Raw genomic sequence first — 23,297 nt, 5'->3', positions numbered from 1 at the left:
CTCAAACCACTGGAATTTCTTTCTTTTAGTTCTGGATGCTGGAAATCCAACTTCAAAGTGTTGGCCCTTCTCCTCTCACTTATTTATTTATTGTTTGTTTGTTTGTTTTATTGTTTTATTGCTTTATTTATTGTTTTATTTGGGGCTATACCCGGCAGTGCTCAGGGCTTACTCTTGCCTCTGCACTCAGGGATCACTCCTGGCAGACTCATGGGATCATCTGAGGTGCTGGGAAGAGAACCTGGGTTAACAATGAGCTAGGCAAATGCCCTACCCACTGTGCTATCATTCCTGACCCCTGGACTTTCTTCTTATATGGACACTATTCCAATCTTCGGGGAATCCCTCCCTCCCATTCTTATGACCTTAACGACAATAATTACTTCCAATAATTGCCACTGTGAATGCAGTTACATTGAAAGGTAGAGCTTCAGCTCATGAATTTTATGGGACACAAATGTTCAGTGGACACATTAACCAAGACTTTAACATCAGGAAATTGAGAGAAGAGTATATTTCTCACCTGAGCAGATAGTTTTCTATGGTGCTTGTTACGTACTGTTTGGTTAGTCAGTGGTTGGTTAATCACCAGATAATAAAAAGGAAATTTCTAATACTTGAGTAAAAAAATCCTAAAACCGAAGCACTTGTGAGGTCTACTTTCATTTCAGAAATCTTCTCTAAGCCTCATTACCAATAATTTCCTCAAAAATATCCATTTGTGCACTGGAGAGATGATACAGTGGGTAGGGCATTTGCCTTGCATGCAGCAGACATGGGTTCAATCCCCAGAGTCCCATAGAGTCCCCTGGGCATCACCAGGAGTAATTCCTGAGCACAAAGACAGAAGTAATCACTAAACATTGTTCACCAACTCCACCCATATGTATACATATGTACATACATATATACATATACATATATATGTTTTATATATTTGTGGCTTCCACTAACATGAACAGTTGGAAGGTTACACAATTGGGTTTCCTCTCATGGATGTCCTCATAGTCTTCTTATACATAATGCATGAGCTAAAAATGTACAAAATCAGCAGTACTTTAAGACTGTGTCTCAGCAGATTTGTGAAAAGTGCTTTGCTCTTTGGATGAAAAACTCTACTTCTCCTCTTACTATTTGTTGAAATGTCAGAAACAGTTTTTATGATGTAAGCTGCTGTCCAATTCCATGGGTCTTCCTAGGAGGTCAAGAGACAAATATCATTTTAGTGTTTCAAAATCTTAAGCACTGACAGTGCAGATTAGAGGAAGATGAAAGAAAGAAAAGATATCAAACCTCTTTTGCTTTGGGTTGAGAAATTACCATGCATCTTTATGCAAATATATTCTGATTTGCTCTAAAAGAAAGATAACTTTAAAAGACTAAACAAGTAAAGTATAATATAGGTAAAATGTATATATTCCTTAATTCTGTTGGACTAGTTGGTTTAAAACATTATGGAATTTAAGAATTCATTCCACTACTCTCTCCATCAGAGTTCCACCTCACCACAAAAAGACTTCTCTCTTCATTCCTTCCACTAGCACCCTCTGACCCTCTAATAACCACCATAATTTTTATCAACTTGGAGTTAGTTTTACAGTTTTGTAGTCCATTTGCTTAATTTTTAGTCCATACTTTAAGGAATTCATTCTGCTACTGTCAGTCACTCATTATTTCACTATGTAATATCAGCTTAAGATCACTCATTTCATAGACATCCACCCCAAAGGACACAATTTCATCTTTAAAATGCCAGAGTAATATTCCATTGACTATACATGCCACAGTTTTCCATCCAGCCATCTGTTAATGAGCATTTTTTAGGGGAAGTATGTCACACCAGGCTGTGCTTGGGACTTACTCCTGATTCTGTGCTAAATATAAACCCAAGTTGACTGCATGCAAAGCAAGTGCTTTATCTTCTAAATTAACTTTCTTGCCAAATCAGTAAGCATTTAAGTTAATTCCATGATCAGGCTGTTGTGAATTATGCTGCTCCGTTCTGATCATAGGAATAACAAACACCCCCTTAAATTAGTGTTTTCACACAGTACAGATAAGTGTCTAGGTATTGTGGGGTTATATGGGTCTTGTCTCCACACCCTTACTAACAATTGTTCTTTTCAATCTTTTTTGATTGAGTAGTCTCAATGGTATGAGAGGGTCTCTCTTTGTGATTTTGTATTTTCATTTTTTAATAAGTGCTAGATGACATTTTTCATGTGTCTTTAGGTTATCTATACATCATATTTGATGAAGTGTCTATTCAAGACATTCATAAAATAGAGCTTCTTGTTTGGCTGTTACGTGATTTCTCTACATGTTTTGAACAGTAGCTCCTTGATGTGCATGATGTCTAAGTGTCTTCTTCTAGTAGCTAGATTTTCTGTTTGATTTTGGTGGCAGTTGTTTTTGTACATAAAAGATTTTCACTTTATAGAGTCCAATTTGTTCATTCTTGCTTTACTTCTCTTGCAATGAAGTTGAATTTCCAAATATATCATTGATTTTGAGATCCTTGAATACTTCACCTGTTCTCTTGTTTGACTGTTATGGTTTGAGGTATAATATCACATCTACTTTCTTCAATTTTTACTTTAGTCCCTGTGGTTCACAAAACTATTACTGGTATGGTTTCATATATTAAAGTTCCAGCACCACACCCTCCATCAGAATGTCTGTTTCGCTCCACCATTGACCCAGTACCCCCCATCCCCGTAGAACTCCTGTGATAAGCTTCCTACTGAAGGCAGATTTTCAGGTTTTTGTTGCCTTTGAGCACTTGTTATTACCTACTTTGTTTCTTTAATTCCCACCTATGAGATCAAGGATTCTGGGTCTGTCCCTCTTCTTCTGGCTAACTTTATTCAGAATGATACTCTCCTCATTCAGGCACATAATAGAAAACTGCATAATTTTATCTTTTCTTTAAAGCAATTATTTTATTATGTATTGGTACCAAGTTTATTTGTCCACTTCATATGTTCTTGGACACTTGGGTTCTTTTCAAGTTTTTGGCTCTATAAATAGTTCTGCAATGAAAATAGGAGTTCAAAAATGTTCTCTGAATAGATTTTTGAAAGCTTTGGGATAGATACAAAAAAGTGGAACTTCTGAGTCACATGAAAGCTCAATACCTAACTTTTTGAGAAGTCTTCATGTTTTCCAACAAGGCTGGACCAGTCAACAATCCTATCAGTGAATGAGGACCCCTTTATCCCCAAATTCACAGCAACATTTTGTAAATGTGCCAGTTTCACTGATATGATGTGATATCTTAATGTTTTTGTTTGCATTTCCTTTATGAAAAGTGATGCAGAGCATTTTGTTCTTATGTGTTTTAGTCATATATATATATCATCTTTGAAGAAATTTTTGTTCATCTTTCCACCACTACCTCTTTTTTGATGGGATGGTTTGTTTTATTTCTTGTAAAGTTCTACCAGTGCTTTATTTATCTTGGCTATCAACCCTTTATTAGATGAGTGGAATGGTGGGCAATTCTCCCAGTCCGCAGGTTTTTGCCTCTGGTTATTGTCCTTTTCAGTGCAGAAGAAGCTCCTTAATTTGATGAAGTCCCTTTTGTGAATCTTTGCTTCAGTTTGCTTGACTGATGGCATCTTCTTGCAGCACTTTGTTTTCTCCAATTCATACCTTTATCAAAGAATAACTATGCATATTACTGAGAATCTGTCTCTGAACTCTCAATTCTGTTCCATTATTCAGAGAGTCTGTCTTTATTTCCGTACAATAATTATTTTGATAACTAAGTCTTTGTAGTAAAGCTTAAAATTGGGGAAAGAGAAACTCCCTTTCTTCTTTTTTCTAATATTAAGTCTTTAATTCATTTTGAATTCCTTTTCTGTATGATGTTACTGATCTAGTTTCATTTTCTGACACACATTAGCCCAGTTTTCCCAACAACATTTATTGAAAAATTTTCTTTCCTCCATGTAAGGCTTTCACTCTTTTATTTTAAACTAGATATCTGTATATATGTAGCTTTATTTGGGGGCTCCCTATTCTATTCCTTTGGTCTTCTGTCTATTTTGTTCCACTATTGTATTGCTTTTTTGTTTCTTTCTCTTTTTTTAGTGTAAGAATCAAATACATAAAAAGCAAGCTCTCGTTTCGTCCACTGAGGTAAACACCCAGTCCCTGCCACACCATTTTAATAACTGTTTCTTTGTGATATAGCTTAAGGTCAGAGATTACCATGCTTCAATTTTTCTTTTCTCTCAAGTCACTTGTTTATATGAGATCTATGTAATTCCATACAAGTTTTAAAAATTGGTATTTTATTTCTTTGAAATATTTCAGAGTTTTGTAGGGATTTCATAAAATCTGTAGATTGCTTTAGATAAAATGATTTTTTCAGTAATGTTTATTCTTCCAATTCATAAGAAAAAAATGGATTTTCATATCTATGTTGGCTTATCTCTCTTAGAGTACCCTCATAGTTTTTAATGTATAGGTTGTTCACTTCCTTTGTTTAGTTTCGGGTATTATGCTTTCTTAATACAATCATAAGTAGGATTGTTTTCTTAATGTCCATTTCTTCTGTTATTGTTTTCCTATATAAATGCAGCATATTTATTTCTATCAATTTTATATTCTGTCACTTTATTGATAGATATCACTTGTATCACTTGTAGTCCCGTTGATCTTCGATTTGCTCGAGCAGGCGCCAGTAACATCTCCATTTGTCCCTGTCGCGAGCTAGTGTAGCCCAATGATACCTGCTCACTCCAGGAACAGAAAGAGCCTCAAATCGTTCACTCAAAGATTTGACGAAGAAATCTGACCATCTAGTTGGTGGGCGGCCACGAGGTCTTCTGACATCCCATGGAATCCAGTCTGTAGCAGCTCTAATCCAACGGTCGTCTCTGAATCGCATTACATGACCGGCCCATCTGATTTTTGATGCCTTGGCAAACGAGACAGCATCCCTGATTTTTGACTGTCGACGGAGGTCAGAACTCCGGATTCCTTCTCTCACTTGAGTGAGACATGATATTCCCAGCATAGCTCTTTTGATTCCTCTTTAGGATACCCTAATAGCATTCTCATCCTGCTTGCGTAGGGCCCAGGTCTCTGAGGCATATGTTAGTGCAGGAAAAACGGTGGAATCGAAAAGATGTGCCCGGAGTCGGAGGTTCTTTGTTCTCTTAACCACCTCTTCGACGCTCTTGAAGGCATTCCACGCTGCTCTCTTCCTCCTGCGCAGTTCTGGCGCCAAGTCATTTCTCATGTTGATTTCTCAACCCAGGTATACAAAGCTGCTGCATTCGGAGATGTTTGTTCCATTGAGAGCAAATGGAGCTTCAGGGATCAGTTCGTTTTTCATGAATATCATCTTGTTGAGATTCAGCTGCAATCCGACCTTTCCACACTCATGGTCAAAGTCGGCCAGCATTTGTGCTGCTTGGCTATTGTTTGGCATTATGAGAAAGATGTCATCAGTGAAGCAGAGGTGGTGTAATTGCCGACCGTCTATCTTCACTGCCATTCCTTCCCATTCCAGTTGTCACATGATGTTCTCAAGGGCGGCACTGAATTCTTATTCATAGATATGAAATGTATAATTAAAACATTATACAAAACACATAAGGATTATGCAGAAAATAAACTGAAAAGTTAAAAATGTAATTATAAATCACCCTAGGATAATAGAGGATTCTCTGATGAGGGTAACTTAAGAGATCAGGAACAGCGCTTGCTCCCTGATGTAGCAAGGAGTCCTGCCCCTTCAGTAGCCAGACCCAAGACATCAAGACAAGCTGCCCTGTGTGAAGACTTCTTTTCATCATCCCATCTCCCTTCATCTCGTTCTCAAATAGGCTATCCAGAATGATTATGTAAAACACTTCCTCCTTTCAGATGATTTCTCATAAAGAAGAAATTTGTGAACGACTTCTTATTTCTTACATGGCAAAATAAAATGAACTGTATCTTTAGTTATTGTTTAATGATGCAGAGTTTTATATTATACTCTTAGCATTTACTGCTAAAACATGGAACAAATATTTACTTCAGTCAACTGCCCACCAATAAGACAGTAAGATTATGTGTGATATTTCCACATGATGGGCCATGTAACAAATATTTGTCATGTGCTTTATATATTTCTTGTCTCCCTTTACCGCATTTATGTACACAGGCTCCAAATATTCCTTTACTCTAACAGTTATTACCTGGGGCCTAACTGCAGTTGCCTTAAAATCTACTGGTATCCACCATAGTTGTAGGCAAAAAGATCTAAGACCAACCTGAAATTGATGTGCAACCAGAGACAACATTTAACAAATAACTGATTGGGATAGAGATTTAAACTCTTCAGTCCTCCTTTCCTTTAACCTGGATGACTCTGGGAAAAAGTATGAAAAGAAGTACATGAGAATAATGAATAGAAAATTCAGGATTCGAGGTTAAAAGGAGGAATGAATCATTTTGGGAGATGGGAGATGAGTCCTTTTAACTTCAAATGAATTAGAAATTATATATGTGTAAGTTACATGGCAGAGTAATGAATTAGACTTTGTGTGACTGGTAAGTGCCTGAAATGTTTTATAATAGTTTTAGAAATATTAAAGATGTCATGTAAACATGCTATTTTTATTAGAATTTATGTATATATTAGATTTTAAGAAATAGTACAGGGATAAAGGCATTTATATACTGCTGACCCTGGTTTGATCCCTAGCATTACATGGAGTTCCTTGTGATGCCAGGAATTATCTCTGAGCACAGAGTCAGGAGTAAGTATCACCATATGTGGTCCAAAAGCAAACAAAGAAAAATGACATGTGTTGGCATATTAAAAATACTCTTTTTTAAAAAATGTAGGAGTATTGCTATTTATTCAGCTATTGATTAAGCTGATTGAATTGGGCATGAACTCCACATAACTTTTTTTAATTTTAATTTTTTAATTGAATATCTATTAGATAGACCATTACAAAACTGTTCATAATTAAGTTCCAGTCATACAATGATCCAGCATCCATCCCACCACCAGTGTACGTTTCTGACCACCAATGTCCCCTGTTTCCCTACCATCATCTCCCAACACCCCAGCACTCCACCCCCAGCTTCTCTCTATGGGAGGCACTTTCCATCTTGCTCTCTCTCTCTCCTTTTCCTTTCGTGCATTATGGTTTGCAATACAGGTGCTGAGGTCACTCTGTTTGTTCAGGGCATTCAGGATTTTTATCAGGCTGGAGTAGCTTTTCAGTTGGGTAGCTGCACTGGGGTGTGGATGTGATTGCTGAGGCTTCCGGAAAAACAGGGAGGTGGGGAGAGGTAGCCCATCCCAACCCCAAAAAAGTCTAGAGATTTCAGTCACAAAACGCGAACATTGAGATTTCAGCAGATTATAACTTGGTGAGGTCTGTCCTGAGAGGGTGTAGTCAAGCCGGAGGTATGGCAGCAATTTTGGATTGTGGAAGCAAGCAACTGCCAGGGGCCACCAGGCCAACCCACCCTCCTCTGTTTTGCCTCAGTCTCTTCAGCCATGCGTGGGTCTGAGATTAACTGTGACTTTTAATCTCTTTCGATATTTATTTAGTCTCTGAAGCAAGGCCAGTATGTTTGTCCAATAGCCTCCTGAATGTTGCTATCTGACAAAACTCTGACAGTTGGATTTTCTACAAATGTTTACAACAGAGCAGCTGCCTGTACACGCTGAGGAAGTAAAAGTTTCTTTCCATCCCTATGCCTAAAGCTGCCATAACGATGGACCAAAAACTAGGTGGGTTAAACAATAGAATATGTTGTCTCAAGAATCTGAGATTCAAGACACTGTGAAGTTAGCTAGCTCGAAGTACTAAGAGAGAGAATCTATGCTATGCTTGCCCCTATTTCTGGGGTTGCACAGGCTACCTTTGATGTTCCTTATCTTGTAGATCACTATCCTATCTCTTGTTCACATGTCATGCCCCATGGCTCATGTCCAATTTATTCTTCATATGTAGACACAAATTATATTGGATCAGAACCCTCCCTACTCTACTCATCTTCGCTAGTTACATATCAATGGCCCTACTTCCAAATTTTCACTTAAGCTACTGGGAATTAGAACTTAAACATAGGAACTTGAGGAAATAAAATTCAGCCTTTAACAATCCCCCATATTTGAGATTAGAATCAATTAGCAGTTGTCTTTTCTTAAACCAAAAGCAGCCCACTGTAATAGGAGCTTTATATTGTTTCTCAAGTAGATATTTCTTGAACTTAACTGAAAAAAACTGAGAAATTGCCATTTTTGTTTTGACTTGATCCAGTTACTTCAGTCATTGTCCTGTTGTCATACACAATACTCTAAGTACTTTGTCTTTTAAATACACTCACCAACCTCTTTCCATTTATAAAAGGGTATTTTTTTATACAATGTAATCTTTAAACACTATCATTTAGTTTCATCAATGGTTCTTCTGACTTACATATCCTGGTTTATTTTGGCTTGCTTCTGAAGTTTGATTGCATGCATTTATAATTGAGTTTTCCTTTTGATTTATTAATCAGAACCATCATATCTCAAAATGGTAATTAGCTGGCAAGTTGTGGCAAACATATACAAAGATATTTATAGCTATTTCCTACTTTCTTTCTGCATGTTAACATTGTCTAATAAATCATATAACTTTACAAGTGGCACAATACTTAGACTAAATCTCTTTTAGTAAATATGATATTATAAAGTAATATTCTTAAACATCCATCATTGCAATATGGTTTAATTCACTGCTTCAAAATCTGAATCCTTAATATTTTAAAATAACCTCATAGCTGTTTTTATAACTTACCATGGAAGTGTTTTGAGTTACATATTTTGAATTTATTTTATACAGTATCACCTTGAAAAGATGTTGCTATAGATACAGATACAGATACAAATACATCATTTCAATTTTGCCATTTACAGGTTAACTTATATTATGGAAAGCAAATTATCATGGAACACATTTGAACATTTTCATATCTCTGTATCCATACATAAATAAATGTGAAAGTTATTAACTGATATGACTTTTCCTAGGAAATATTCTGAAAGCATCTGATTGCTTCGGAACACTTAAGGAGAAATTGAGGAAAATAAAATTGGAACTTTCTGATCATCTTTTAATTCATTTCTTTTTAAAAAAAGAAGTTACTTAGAAAGAAAAAGTTGGGACATTAAAATTAAGGGGAAAAGTTTCCTTTATAGAAAATAGCATGGACAAGATTTTAAATAACATAGAGATCGTGAACCATTGGAGAGCACAGTGAGTTTATGTCTGAAAGGGCAAACTTCCCATATTTGCTGAGAAATAAATGGTCCAGAAGAAGCTGTATATTCTTGAAAGCTAATTCTATTCAAGTCTCTCTTGATCCTTCCATAGCTTAAAAACAGAAGCAAGACAGTGAATATTCTTTTTTTTCTTTGGTGAGCATTTGAGGCTTTATATTCTAGAATCAATAAATTTTTTTAGTTTCCTTGGCTTTTCTTCTTTAGGTGGATTTAGGTCATATATTTTCTGCTGTTGTTTTTTTTTAATTAGTGAGTCACTATCAGGGTACAGTAACAAATTTACACATTTTCATACTCGTGTTTCCCTCATACAATATTCGAGCACCCCTCCCTCTACCAGTGTCTGTTCTCCACCACCAGTGAACCCAGTATCCCTCCCACCTCCCAATCCTACCCCCCTGCCCTTAACCCCCCCCCACCTCTGTGGCAGGGCATTCCCTTTTGTTATCTCTCTCTCCTTTTGGGGTGTTGTGGTCCGCAATAGGGGTATTGAGTGGCCACCATGTTCAATCTATAGTCTACTTTCAGCATGCATCTCCCCTCCTGAGCGGGTCCTCCAACCAGAGCTTACTTGATGTTCCCTTCTCTATCTGAACTGCCTTTTCCCCCAGCATGTGAGGCCAGCTTCCAAGCCATGGAGCCAACCTCCTGGTACTTATTTCTACTATTCTTGGGTGTTAGTCTCCTACTCTGTTATTTTATATTCCACAGATGAGCACAATCTTTCTAGGTCTGTCTCTCTCTTTCTGACTCATTTCACTAAGCATGATACTTTCCATGTTGATCCACATATATGCAAAATTCATGACTTCATCTTTTCTAACAGCTGCATAGTATTCCATTGTATAGATGTACCAAAGTTTCTTTAACCAGTCGAATATTCTTGCCTTGCAGATAAAGCACTAAAGCTGTAGATTATCACAAAAATTATCAATTCTTCTCTCTAGGGAAAAATTTATTTTATCTCCAGGTTGATGACTGGTCGATGACAGTTGGGTAATAACTCATAAAATATTTTGAATAGGTGGCTGAACCAGTCAAAAGATTTCAGGTGACTGAGTAAACAACTACTCTTAAAAACTAGCTTTGAGGGACCAGAGCAATTGTAGAGCTGCTTTGCATGCAGCAGATCTAGGTTTGATCCCCGGTACCCCATATTGTCCTCCCAGCTTGCCAGGATTGATCCCAGAGCCAGGAATAAGCTCTGAGAACCACCAGGTGTAGCCCCAAAGCTAAGAAACTAGCTTTGAATTAAAACTGAAACAAATCATACCAAACTCTCCTTTGATCTTACATTTATTAAGCTACAAAACATTCATGGAGTTTGTTGTTCTGTCAATGAAATCTCGGTTGTCCAAATCCCCTCCTATAAAAATTTGTCTGGGAAAAGATTGAGGAAGCCTGAACAAGCTGTCTGAGGAAGATTCTATAACCTTATTGGATAGATAATAAGAAATCTTCAGATTCATTGTCTGAATTAGTTAAAATATTCTTGCAACTAGGTTTGTCCTTCACATACAGCCTACAAACCTCGATTTCTATTCCCTTAGTATATTAAAGAATATATCAGAAATAGCCAATCTACACCAGTTGGAAGTCATCAATTCCACAAATAAGAAAATACTTTTGGGGCTGAAGCAATAGTACAGCGGGTAGAGCATTTGCCTTGCACACAGCCAACCCAGGTTCGATTATCAGCATCCCATATGGTCCCCTGAGCACCACCAGGAGTGATTCATGAGTGCAGAGCCAGTAGTAACCCCTGAATATTGCCAGGTGTGATTAAAAAAAAAAGAAACTACTTTTAATCCAGTTATGCATGGTGACAATCCACTTAACTAACCAATGGATTTCCTTTTCTGATGTCCATTATCGTATTTAACAAAGTTTTGGTATTTATTTAATGTAGAAATGAGTCAGCTGTTATCATTCCCCTTGGAATGTGTGGTCTCCATTTCAGAAGACTAATTAGCTATTTCCAAGCTGTGAAAGCCTGTAATTGTTCACATCTAATGTGTAATTTATACTAGCTGTAAGTAATGTATAGTCAATTGCAGACAACCTGACATTATAGCAAATCATCAAAATACTGAGCTTTTTAATCCTATTGAGGTCTTTTATTATATATTCTTTTTATTATTTTATGCCAATGAACATAAAATTATAAGATAATATAAGGCAAAGAGAACACATATAAAATATTATGTAATATGTATTATATTATATAAATTTGCTTAAACTTTGGTTCCTTCTCTTTCTGCAAAGGTCAGTATACTTCTGACTTCTTGTTTTGTCCTTTGAGAAAGTAAGCTCGCAATTTTATTTTAATGGGGACCTCCCCAGTGGCACCTCAGGGCTCCAGGGCCACTCTTGATACTTGACAGGGCTGTGTGGGCCTGAAGGATTTCAGTGCTCTGGGATCAAGTATTGGCTGGTCACCAGAGCTATACATGCCTAATGCTGTAAGGAGAGGGTCACGCTGTGCCAGGAATGGAACATGGGACTTTGTTCATGCCAGGCAAGTGCTCCTGACATTTGATCTCATCAGCCCCCAGATCTGTGAATTTGAGAAGCATCCTTCATCATAATTCTTTCACATGCTGGTGTTTGAAAGCACATTTTATTTTGCAAGCTCCAGTCAAATAGTAAAATACTTGTTAAAACAAGCCGTATGCACGTTAGTTTTATTTGGTATTTTTACTTGGTGCATCTACTTTTCAGCACATTGTGGTATCTTCATAAATATTCAATAACTGTAAAGCAAACTCTCAATTATTCAGGTGTGAATTAACTAGCTGATGGATTATCCAGGCTCTCGGATTCTTTCGCCTTCTCCTTAATGTGTTTTGGCCATTTCTCTGGGGAACAGATCACTCTTATGTTGCAACTTGTTAGCAAGTTTGATGAAATGCCCAGTTCCTAGGCATATTGAAATGTAGTAGAGGGGGTTTCCGTGCAGTAAGTATCCTACTCAGAAATGCTATCATTCTACGGAGAGTAAAAATCTAGCTATGATTGCCATTAATGCAAGTATAGAAGAGACTAGCATTATACATTTTATGAGAAATTAAATGGGTCATAATTAGCTTTGAAAGTTTTAATAAAAATTTCAAATATTTGCATAGTACATAAATGCAGATATATCATTGTTTAATTAAGCATGATTTAAAATACTGTGTTTTCACAAGGTTTGAAAATATTATTGATCAAAGCATCTTTAGCCAAAATTGTGACAAAAAATAAAAAATGGAAAATAGCAACCCTTTCACCTCAGACATCTCTGATATATACAGTAAAAACAGAATTCACAGGCAACTTTGGTACCCAGTTAAAAACCAACATGTCACTCTTTCTATATCTTATTCCAACTTTCTATCCTTAGTATTTTCTCAGGTTTCCTGGAATATTATTGTCAAGCTCAAGCTGATGTATAGAGAGATATCAAGTTTTAAAGGATTTTACATAATTTATGGGCAAGTCAACATAAAGATTTGTATGTAATGCCTTTAAACAGGAAAAACACTTTTCACTTAATACATTAATATCTAATATCCTAATTAATTTTTATCCTGTGGTATACTACTGTCTGATATGGTCTCTATCCTCAGAGCTTTGTTTTGTTTTGTTTTGTTTTGTGGTCAGTGGAACATTTTTTGAATTTGTTTTTGTTTGAACACCATGGTTTATAGTGTTCTTCTTAGTACAGTTATTTCAGCCATTCACTGTTCGCACACCAATCCCGCCACCAATGTGACCTTCCCTCCACCAATGCCCCAGTTTTGCACTTACCTCCTAAGCCTACCCCCTTAGCAGACACAAAAATAACTTACTTTATATTGCTTATCATAACAAAATAGCAAATGGAATTATCAGAAAAAAAAGTTCGGTAAAAGAAAATTTGTGAATATTGTCATAGCTCACAATGATGTTGTTAAAGTCCTTGTCTAAGGTTTTCCTGAGATATTCCTTGCTAGTAGAGACTTCTGATATTGTTTTTGCTTATTGATCTTAGTGGGCTTCTATGAACCTTTCCCATATAATCTGCTATCAGTATTGTGAAATTTGGAGGTGTCACACAGCTGCAGACTGCAGGAGCTCTATAACTGGGATGATTTTTAGGCGTGGCATCTCTTGAGATTAGTCGTGAAGCCGGACTGTTTATATGCAGTAGGCTGTGGGGTGTTGATGAGACTGTTGGGGCTTTGAACAGAATGAGGTTGGGGGAGGCTGTGTGGCCTCATTCTAAAAAGACCCAAGAGTTTTCAGCCTGGAAACTGATCTATCTGGGAGCTTCTACCACTTAGTATCTCCAAGATAATCTCCAAGATTAGTCATAAAGCTATTTTTTAAATTATTATTATTATTGTAAGTCACCACCCTGATGTAAAGAAAATGCAAAGTCACTTATAACCTTTTTTCCAGACTTCTGCTGTTTACCTATTCAAGATTACTAGGCCTTTCACAAGTGACAGCTTTATTCATCAGATCTGGAAGATGTGGATGGTAAGGGGCCTCTGGGCAGCTTTAATGATCATAAGGGACCTACTTGAGGTTTTTTCGTTAGTTTCTTTTTGAATCCTTGGTAGCCCCATGTGGTGTTACCTCAGACACTGATGGTATTTTATTGATATAAAACTTACTACACCAACCATCATCAAAGTGTCCATGACCCTCCACTACTGACCAAGTGTAAAAGAGACATGTAAAGACAGTAGTGGAGGGTCATGGACACTTTGATGATGGTTGGTGTAGTAAGTTTTATATCAATGCCATAAATTTTAATAGTATCGCAACTTCATAAAGCCTACTAAAATAAAAAGCTGTAAAGGAGAGCTATGTGTTGAATAGTATGGGCTTATGAAAGCATATTCAATTGGATTATGCAAGTTCCATAGTCCTTGATAGAAGTCAAATGTAATATGCTTCATTTACACATTGCCTTATTATTCTTAAATATTGAATTTCCTTGCTGTAATATTGTGTTGTTTGCAGGGATGATAGTACTTTAAAGTACCTTGACTTTGGATAGAGTCAGGCCAAAATGATTTAGTGCTTCTTTTTTTCAAGTGCCCTATATATGCAGAAAATGTTAAGAAGATTCAGACAAAGTGATAGGACAAAAGATTAAATCCTAGCATGTATTTTCAATGTCAAAAAAATTTTTTAAGAGAATAGAAGCTATGATTCTGATCATTTTCTATCCAAAAGGTTTAACCTTTCTTATGCACACCAGAAAGCTGTTTAGATTCTCATTTCTATCAAAATACCTTCTCCTGTGTGGCTCTGAGAACTTGATTTAGTGTACTCTCTGTGCTGTTGTATTATGTAGTCTATCATTGTTCCTGAAGCGATGAGTAGATTTGCACTTTCCAGAAGAAAAATGGAAAAGTTTCAAAGAAACTAGTTAAACTCCAGTTAAATTTTGATCCAGAATTGTATTGCTCCTTTCCTGGCCAAAGGAACTAAATTATATAATAAGTCTTTTTCTATTCCAATTTCAAATTTTGGTTCTTACCTATTAAATCATCCAAAGTGCTTTTACGGGTCCACCAAACAATCCCCCAACTCCCATCTCTGAAGATTGCTATTTCTGTGTGATACTTCTTGCACTTATAATAATAATCTTATTTTGTTTTTGTTTTTATTTTTGTTTGTTTTCATCACACCCAGTGTTGCTCAGGACTTACTCTTAACTCTGTGCTCAGAAATCACTCCTGACAGTGCCCAGGAGACTTTGTGTATATTAAATAGAACGATATCCAGCCCAAGGGGAAGGGGAAGAAGGGAAAGGAAAGGAAAGGGAGAGGGATGATTAAGTAATAACAGAGAGAGAGAGAAGGGAGGAAGTGAGAGGAGGAAGTTAACATACCTTAGAATATGTGAGGTTGAGTCCTATGTAAATTCTGACAATATTGATTTTATTGCTTCTCGGAGAACCCAGCAAGCTACTGAGAGTATCCCACCTGCTCAGCAGAGCCTGGCAAGCTACCGGTGGCATATTAGATATGCCAAAAATGGTAACAACAAGTCTCACAATGGAGACGTTACTGGTGCCCATTCAAGCAAATCATTGAACAACGGGACAAAAGTGCTACAGTGATTGATTGTATTGTTACTATTTTACATAACTGAACACTCTCAGGGCCAAGTGAAAATGGACAGTTATTTCTTATTTTAAAAGACTACATACTTCTTAAAATTGATTTTGCTGATTTTTTATATTGAAATCTCAGCTTTGATGCATTCACATTCCAAAGAGAAAATGATCTGAGTAGTGAGAAGGAAATAGAAGCTGTTCCAGGTAAATATTCCCCATACCTCACGAAAGTGTGCAGGCAGGCAGGGTCTCTGTAAATCAAGTGCATGTACAGCTCACATCAATGAATTCCCAGGAGACTGGCTATTACAAGAACCCTGTGGAAAATTCTCTTTTTAAATGAAGAAGCCTTTTCTAAAGAATAATTGCTTTCACATACCATTTCCCCATAATAAGCTTTTCTCTTTCAAAAATCACAGGTTTTTCTTTTTTAGTTTGTACTAATAATCTAGATTATTCACTAATCATCTAGATTATTAGTTGTAATAATTTATTATTATTAAGAAGATTATGTAATAGTCTTTCTTCCTGTAACATAAGCTTATTGTTACAGGAAGAAGGGAAGAAGGAAGAGAAATAGACAATTGAAGGTATCCAAGAAGGGAAATGGAATGACTAATTCCAGCAAATTCCAGAAATAAGACCAGGGAGGGTTGGAGATAAATTTTGCTTCGGGTGAATATTTCTTTCCACCTCTCACTATTGGGAAAATGAGATGAAATAACAGGTTTTGAATCATGAAACTTCTCTGTGATTATCTAGTCAAATTTTATAATCTTTTGCTAGAGGTCTAACCTAATCTGGTAAATGACAAGATCAAGTTGAGTATGTTAGCTTCACTCCTGGTTAGATGTAAGGATCTGAAGATTTTAAAACAGGCTTACTTAAGGAAACTGCACCAAATCAAGATGAACCTTGTTCTATAAGCATTTGTCTGTACACTGGGCCATTGACTGAGCTCGTCTTTATTAGATTCCCTACTATGAGCTTAATGCACTTCTGAATGCATTAAGAACCAAAGAGCTACTACTCCATGCCACAAGCAAGACAAGGCTATTTTAGCTAAAATTAATCTAGCCTAATCTGACTGCTCTAAGAAAACCTAATTGTTCTTCCTGTGTTAATTTTTAAGATTTTATCCTTGTCTACTGTCAACAAGAGTACATACATTATACTATTTATTCGAGTGATTTAAGTTCTATAGTTATAAGGTATAAAATCCATCCCAGAGTATTTTTGAAGTATTCCAGAAAATATAAGAGCACTCTATAGAAAAGGCCTATGTTTATAATGATGTATATTCAGATAAACAACATAAAACCAAAGAGATAAACAGCATTATATGGAGAAAAATAATGTAGATGATTAGGTAGTGAATCATTGCCCAAAATTAATGTCTATGTGAATGGGATGGAAGCATATTAATAATGTTTTCTAATACCATTCTGAGTAAGAGTGCATACTGTCTCAATACTACTATTCGCCAAAAGATTTTAATAAGGCTGCATTGATCCACATCCATTTATTTACTAGAGCTTCACAACATACACAAACAGCACCTGCAATATACTTCTTTCCAGTCATCCTGTTTTATCTATTTGTGCATCCAGTTGTTCTGTTTGTTTCAGGTGGAGGTCTCACAAGCAGTACCCTGTAGAATTGGGGATCACTCCCAGCAGTACTGAGCTTCAGAGTTGCAGTGTTAGGGCCCAAAGATGTGGACCTATGCTTGGGCCCTGTGATTCTGAGGGCCACCAGGTCCCAACAATGCTCAGCAGCTTCTAGGGGTCTACTTAGTGGTTCTGGTGTCTGGGAGGCATGAGGTACTCTGGTTTGAACTCAGGTCCTGGCATGCACCACTGACTAATAAGCTTTCTCCTCAGCCTGTGGGGAAATACACTGTTTCTAAGATGTGTGTACCGCTTGCTATACAGAACAATTCTCTTTGTAGCAGTAAAATAGTTTACCTATCATCTTATTCATCAGTAGACCCATATTCTGCATCTTTCTCTAAGGGGAGGAAAACACCTTTTCTCTAGATAGATAAAGCTTCTGATGGTTTCTGCTTATGTTTGAGTCCTCTTAAGAGGAATCAAGAAAAGCCAGTTACTGAGTTTGAACCAAGCCCTTGAAAAGTACAGTACAATGTCTTTCACTTACTGAAGTCACTTTTAGGAAATGGTTATTTGAGTCTAATAACAGACCGATTCAGTTAAAAGGATACAGGAAAACCATTCTCTGAAGCAAGCACTGTGTTTATTATCCACTGCTATCATCTAAGGCACTTTTCTGAAACCACAACCTTGTAAGCTAGTGGTTATTCATCTTTTCTCATACTTTTTTTTTGAAGACTATGACACAAGTCATGTTTTATTGACTACATCAGGAATTCTTGGGAAAGAAGTAAGGTGTACATCAGAAATGGGAGCAATTCTTCGGGCAACTAGAATTTTGGAAGATTCTAATATATAAAAATACATAGATGTAGAGATTCTTGCTCCCAGTCAGATAAAAATCACAGCACTGGGACTGATGCTAGAGGGAAACAAACTGAAAAATAACATACAATTGTTAGTCACTTAATTTATAAGAGGAGCAGTAAGCAGTCAAAGACCTTCAATTCTCCTTTGATTGTTAAATAAAAGAGCAGAGCTTGATGATAAGCTCAAGAAGAAAATGGCACTGGAGCCGGTGCAATAGTACAGTGGGTATGATACTTGCCTTGTAACGGCTGACTTATATTCAGTTCCTGGAACCTCACATGGTTTCCAGAGCCTGTCCAGGAGTGATCCCTGAGCAGAGAGCCAGAGTAAACCCTGAGCACACCTGATATGGCCCCAAAGCTAAAAATGAAGGAGAAAGAGAACAAGAAGAGCAACAAAAAATGACATTCCAAAGACAATAGCATGACTCTTGCTTGGGACCTAGAAGACAAAAACCTAAATTCATTAGTGTGGCTTTGAGACTTCTGATAAAGTTATATGAAATATCCTCTATAATTTACAATATTTACAAAATTTATAAGAACAAAAATTAATATATTTGGTTAGATATTTTCATTGAACTTCAGGACTGTTTACATAGGTAAACTGAGTCTTATTTTAAATATCAGCTATTTTTATATAACTTATGTCAGCCTGTGGTCTTTTAACATAAAAAGCAGCATCATAATAGCCTTTTTCAAATTCTAAAATGTAGTTAGGAGTTTTTTAAAATGAAGGTGATTAAAAATCGTGATTCTTGGGGTATTCTTTCATATTTTTAGTATCACAGAATAAGCCTTTCTCTGCTCCAGCCTGATTTGACTGAGACACACACATATCTCTTTATATCTGCCTAAAATTTAGGCAAACAACCTGGTGAAAAGAAGCTGTCATTCTGCAAAAAACTGACAAGTTTCTAGGGACAAAAATAATTTTATTTTTATTTTTTTATTTTTATCTCACAGAATTTGAGGATGTAACAAACTAAAAGCCATTATAAATACGTGGAATGAAGTTAAGGAATCTCAACTAAACAAAGAAATATATGTGTGGGGACAGAGCATGACATTGGGAAGAAGAGAAATTAAGATATCCAATTAGGGCATGCACCAAATGCCATTAATTTTGGCTAACTTGACTATCCTAGAGGATTGAAAAACCCATAACATCAGTAACTTTCTGAACAAGAGTAAAAGACTGCAGTGTTTTTTATATTACTGGCAAAAACTGAGTGCTAAGACTTTTTTTTTTTTTAATCCTAGTGTTTTAGACTAATTGGACCTAGTTTGGACCAGCTGAATCCCCTCCTTTCCCTTTAGGAAATAGTGTGGAAACAAGCCAATGTCCAGAGATGAAACACTGCAACTGACTCTCTACATAAATAAAGAACGGTGGACAGTGGCCAGAGAAGAAGAAGGGAAACATGGCACTCTAGAGCTCTCCCTTGGGAAAACAAAAAACTGGATGATTTTACTCATCTGTGGAGTATAGAGGCAAAGCAAAGGAATAGACTATTGAAAAATGACAGTCCTTGGCCTGGGACAACAAAATTTATTACCAAATAGTGAGGTGAGGATTGGGAGAGAATGAATATTGGACCAGATGATGACAAGAGACAATGTTGGAAGGTCATGAGCACTTAAGTGGTGACTGGGTGAAATAACTTTGTACATCAATACCCTAAATATCACCGCTATTTTAACCATATTATGTAAATATAATTTTTATTTTTGTTTTTTTGGGTCACACCAGGCAATGCACAGGGGTCACTCCTGGCTCTGCACTCAGGAATTACTCCTGGTACCGCTCAAGGGACCATATGGGATGCTGGGAATTGAACCCGAGCTGGCCTCCTGCAAGACAAACGCCCTACCTGCTGTGCTATCGCTCCAGCCCCTAATTAACATTTTTTAAAAGCTCTTCCTCTGGGCTATTTTCTGTCTCACTCTCCCCTCTGTCCCCCGGCTTCCCTTCCCTTCTCCATCACAGACATAGAAATACAGGAAAATTTTAAGACTGAAATCACAGCGCTGCCTGCAGTGAAAACAAAATTAGCTTATCCAAATAAAATTAATAAGAGAAAATTTAGGCAGACAACCTGGTGTAAATAAGCTGCCATTCTGCAAGGAAACTAACAAGTTTCTAGGGGCAAAAATAAAGCCACAGAATTTGAGAATGTAATAGACTAAAAGCCATTATAAATACATGAAATGAAGTTAAGGAATCTCCACTAAACAAAGAGGGAGGCTGAAAGTAGAGATACAGAAACCCAATGAGTTTTCTGTCAAGAATTTCCCAGACCTGGGCTGGAGCAATAGCACAGCGGGTAGGGCGGTTGCCTTGCACGCGGCTGACCTGGGTTTGATTCCCAGCATCCCATATGGTCTCCTGAGCACAGCCAGGGGTAATTCCTGAGGGAAGAGCCAGGAGTGACCCCTGTGCATTGCCGGGTGTGACCCGAAAAGCAAAATAAGAAAAAAAAAAAGAACTTCCCAGACCTGAGGAACAAACTTGCCATTCATATCTAGATGTCACAGAATACCCAAATTTACAAATCCAGGACAACTGACAATAAGACAAATCATTTTAAGTAATAAAGAGTCAATAATAAAGAAAATTTGTCAAGGAAAAGAAATAGCTAATTTAAAGACTCCTTTATTAGATTTTGATGAGACTTCTTAGCACAAACCCTAGCGAAGAGAAAAACCAAAAAGACATATTCACATTATTAAAATATTAAAATTTCCAGCTAGTAATATTTCCAAACAAAATTATCATTCAAATATGATGGCAAAATATGGTGTTTTTTTTTTTTAAGACAAGCAAAACCTTGTGGTTTTTTTTTCCTGTGGTTCCCTAAGCCTGCCAGGAGTGATCCTTTAGCACTGCCAGGTGTGGCCCCAAAATTAATCATGACCATAATAACAATTAATAAATAAAATATCAGAGACACAGTTTTATGAGACAGAAGCAGTACATAGAACAGGAGAAAGAGAAGCAAGGAAAATGGTGCAGGGGTTAAGGGATGTGCCTTGCATAAGGCTGAGACTGGTTTGTTCTAACACCACAGGGTCCCTGAGCATCATTGGGTGCCACTTTAAGGACCCCATGCACCAGCATATGCAGCCCTGTTTGCCCTGAGCACCTTCAGAGGGCCCCTGCATTCTCAGGATGAGCCTTAAACCATTGGCTGTTGGGTAATAATTACCAGCAACAGGCCTGTTGATTATCATCCAATACATTTTTTTCCTTTATCATAAAGAAAATGATAAAGACCTCCAGAACCCAGCTATGGCCATGCTCAAGGCCCCTTTCCACATGTTCGGACTAGCCTCAAGCATGAAGGAACTTAGGTGTGCAAGATCAGGGGTTGAGATCTCCAAGGCTGCTAGGATCAGGACTGGGCCTCTTCCACCCAGATTCCCCATTTTCCAGTAGCTAGGTGGTCACACCCAGAAACTGCCCTGGCTCCTTGTAATCCCAACAGCCAACATCCAGAGACTATAAAACCAAGATCCCAGCCATGTGACATCTGATAGCCTAGTTCTCCCTCTTGGAGAACCTGGCAAGCTACCGAGAGTTTACTGCCTGCACGGGAGAGCCTGACATTTTCCCCTGTGGCATATTCATATGCCAAATACAGTAACAATGATGGGTCTTCTCATTCCCCTGACCTTGAAGAGCCTCTAATGCAGCACAGTTGGGAAGGATGAGTAAAAAGAGGCTGCTAAAATCTCAGGGCAAAGATGAATAGAGATATTATTGGCCCACACGAGTAAATCCTTGATCAGCGGGATGATAGTGACGGTGACATATAAATATACTTACATGGGGAAAAAAGAGAGAGAAATATTGACATCACATTTAGCACCCAAATATGCAAAAATAATTATTGGGGCTGGAGCGATAGCACAGTGGGTAGGGCGTTTGCCTTGAACACAGCTGACCTGGGTTCGATCCCCAGCATCCCATATGGTCCCCTGAGCACCACCAGGAGTAATTCCTGAGTGCAGAACCAGGAGTAACCCCTGTGCATTGCAGGGTCTGATCCAAAAAGCAAAAAAAAAAAATTATTAATACACTTCAATGACTATAATGACAATGACAACAACAAATACAAGGGGACTTGGAACATCAATTACAGCAATGAAAGATAATATATACAAAATTTAAATGTAAAGATTGAATTACAAAATTTATAGTTTTCTTTGTTTGGGGCCTGGCCTGTGCGTAACTCTAACAGCGGAGAAGGCAGGCACACAGCAACCTCCCTCTCCATTTAGGAGGGCCATCCTAAGCATATGGATAGCTCTTAAGGCATGAGAAGACAATTTTCTCAAAATTGATGTATTTTTAATTAATAAAAATAATTTTTAAATGATTTTAAAATAATAAAAATTAATAAATTAATAAAATTATAGCTTTAAGTTGCTCATAATTTTTGCTCAAGTGGGCACCAGTAACATCTCTATTGTAAGACTTCTTACTGTTTGTGGCATATTAAATACGCTATGGGTAGCTTGCTAGGCTCTGCCATGCGGGAGAAATACTCTCGGTAGCTTTCTGGGCTCTCCTTTAAGTTAACTGATGAAATGTGAGATATATACATATATACATATATTCACACATATATACATCTATATAAACTTCCATACAAAAAGAAATACACATTCTTGTACAAATGGAACACTGTCAAGGGTAGCTAAAATGTTAGAACACAAAAGAAATCTTAATATAATACGTGAAAACTGGAACCATATGAATCACATTTTCTGCTCATAATTCTATGAGACTAGAAATCAACAAGAAGAAAATGGAAAGAACCTGAGACATGTGTAGACTATATAACATGGTTCTGAATGACTCAGGATAAAACAGAAATCAAAGTGGAAAAATTTACCTAGAAAAAACTGCTTACATGAAACCATGAATGTTAACACCCTTGCAAACATGATATCCTAGTCCTAATAATTATTTTTAATTTAATTAATGGGAAGAGGTAGTACAGCGTGTCAGGTGTTGCCTTGCTCACGGCAAACCCAGGTTTAATCCAGGCAAATTGGATATGATTCCCCAAACCTTGCCAGGAGTAATCCTGAGCACAGAACCAGAAGTAAGCCCAGAGCACTGCTTGGTGAGACCCAAAATCAATAAAAAAGAGAAAGAAGAAATATTAATTACCCAGAAAAATTAAAAAGCAGAGACATGCTATCAGATGTTAAGGGATTCAACAAAAAGAGCTTAAGAGGGAATTCAATTTAATATGGGGACATATTAATAAAGGACAAAAGATTCACAGAAACAATTGGAACGTACATCTAAAAAACTAGAAAAGGAGAAATAAAACCAAAATTGCAAGGAGGATAAAAATAATAAAAGTGACAGTGAAAATCAGTGAAGTCAAACCAAATTGTCTATACCAAGGGCT

General features: G+C 37.0%; 1 protein-coding gene and 1 non-coding gene across 2 annotated transcripts in view; both read left to right on the top strand.

Annotated features, from left to right (window-relative positions):
- The window catches only part of EPHA6 (EPH receptor A6), a 970,410-nt gene that overhangs the window by 841,655 nt on the left and 105,458 nt on the right, over positions 1 to 23,297 (top strand).
- Positions 22,069 to 22,201, top strand: LOC129403085 (small Cajal body-specific RNA 11). The gene has a single exon (XR_008629064.1). It is a non-coding gene; the product is annotated as a small Cajal body-specific RNA 11 (non-coding RNA).

The sequence above is a fragment of the Sorex araneus genome, chromosome 2 (genome assembly GCF_027595985.1).
Source record: "Sorex araneus isolate mSorAra2 chromosome 2, mSorAra2.pri, whole genome shotgun sequence".
Lineage (NCBI taxonomy): Eukaryota > Metazoa > Chordata > Mammalia > Eulipotyphla > Soricidae > Sorex > Sorex araneus.
The sequence above is the reverse complement of the archived record's forward strand: the minus strand, read 5'-3'. Positions and strand labels throughout refer to the sequence as shown.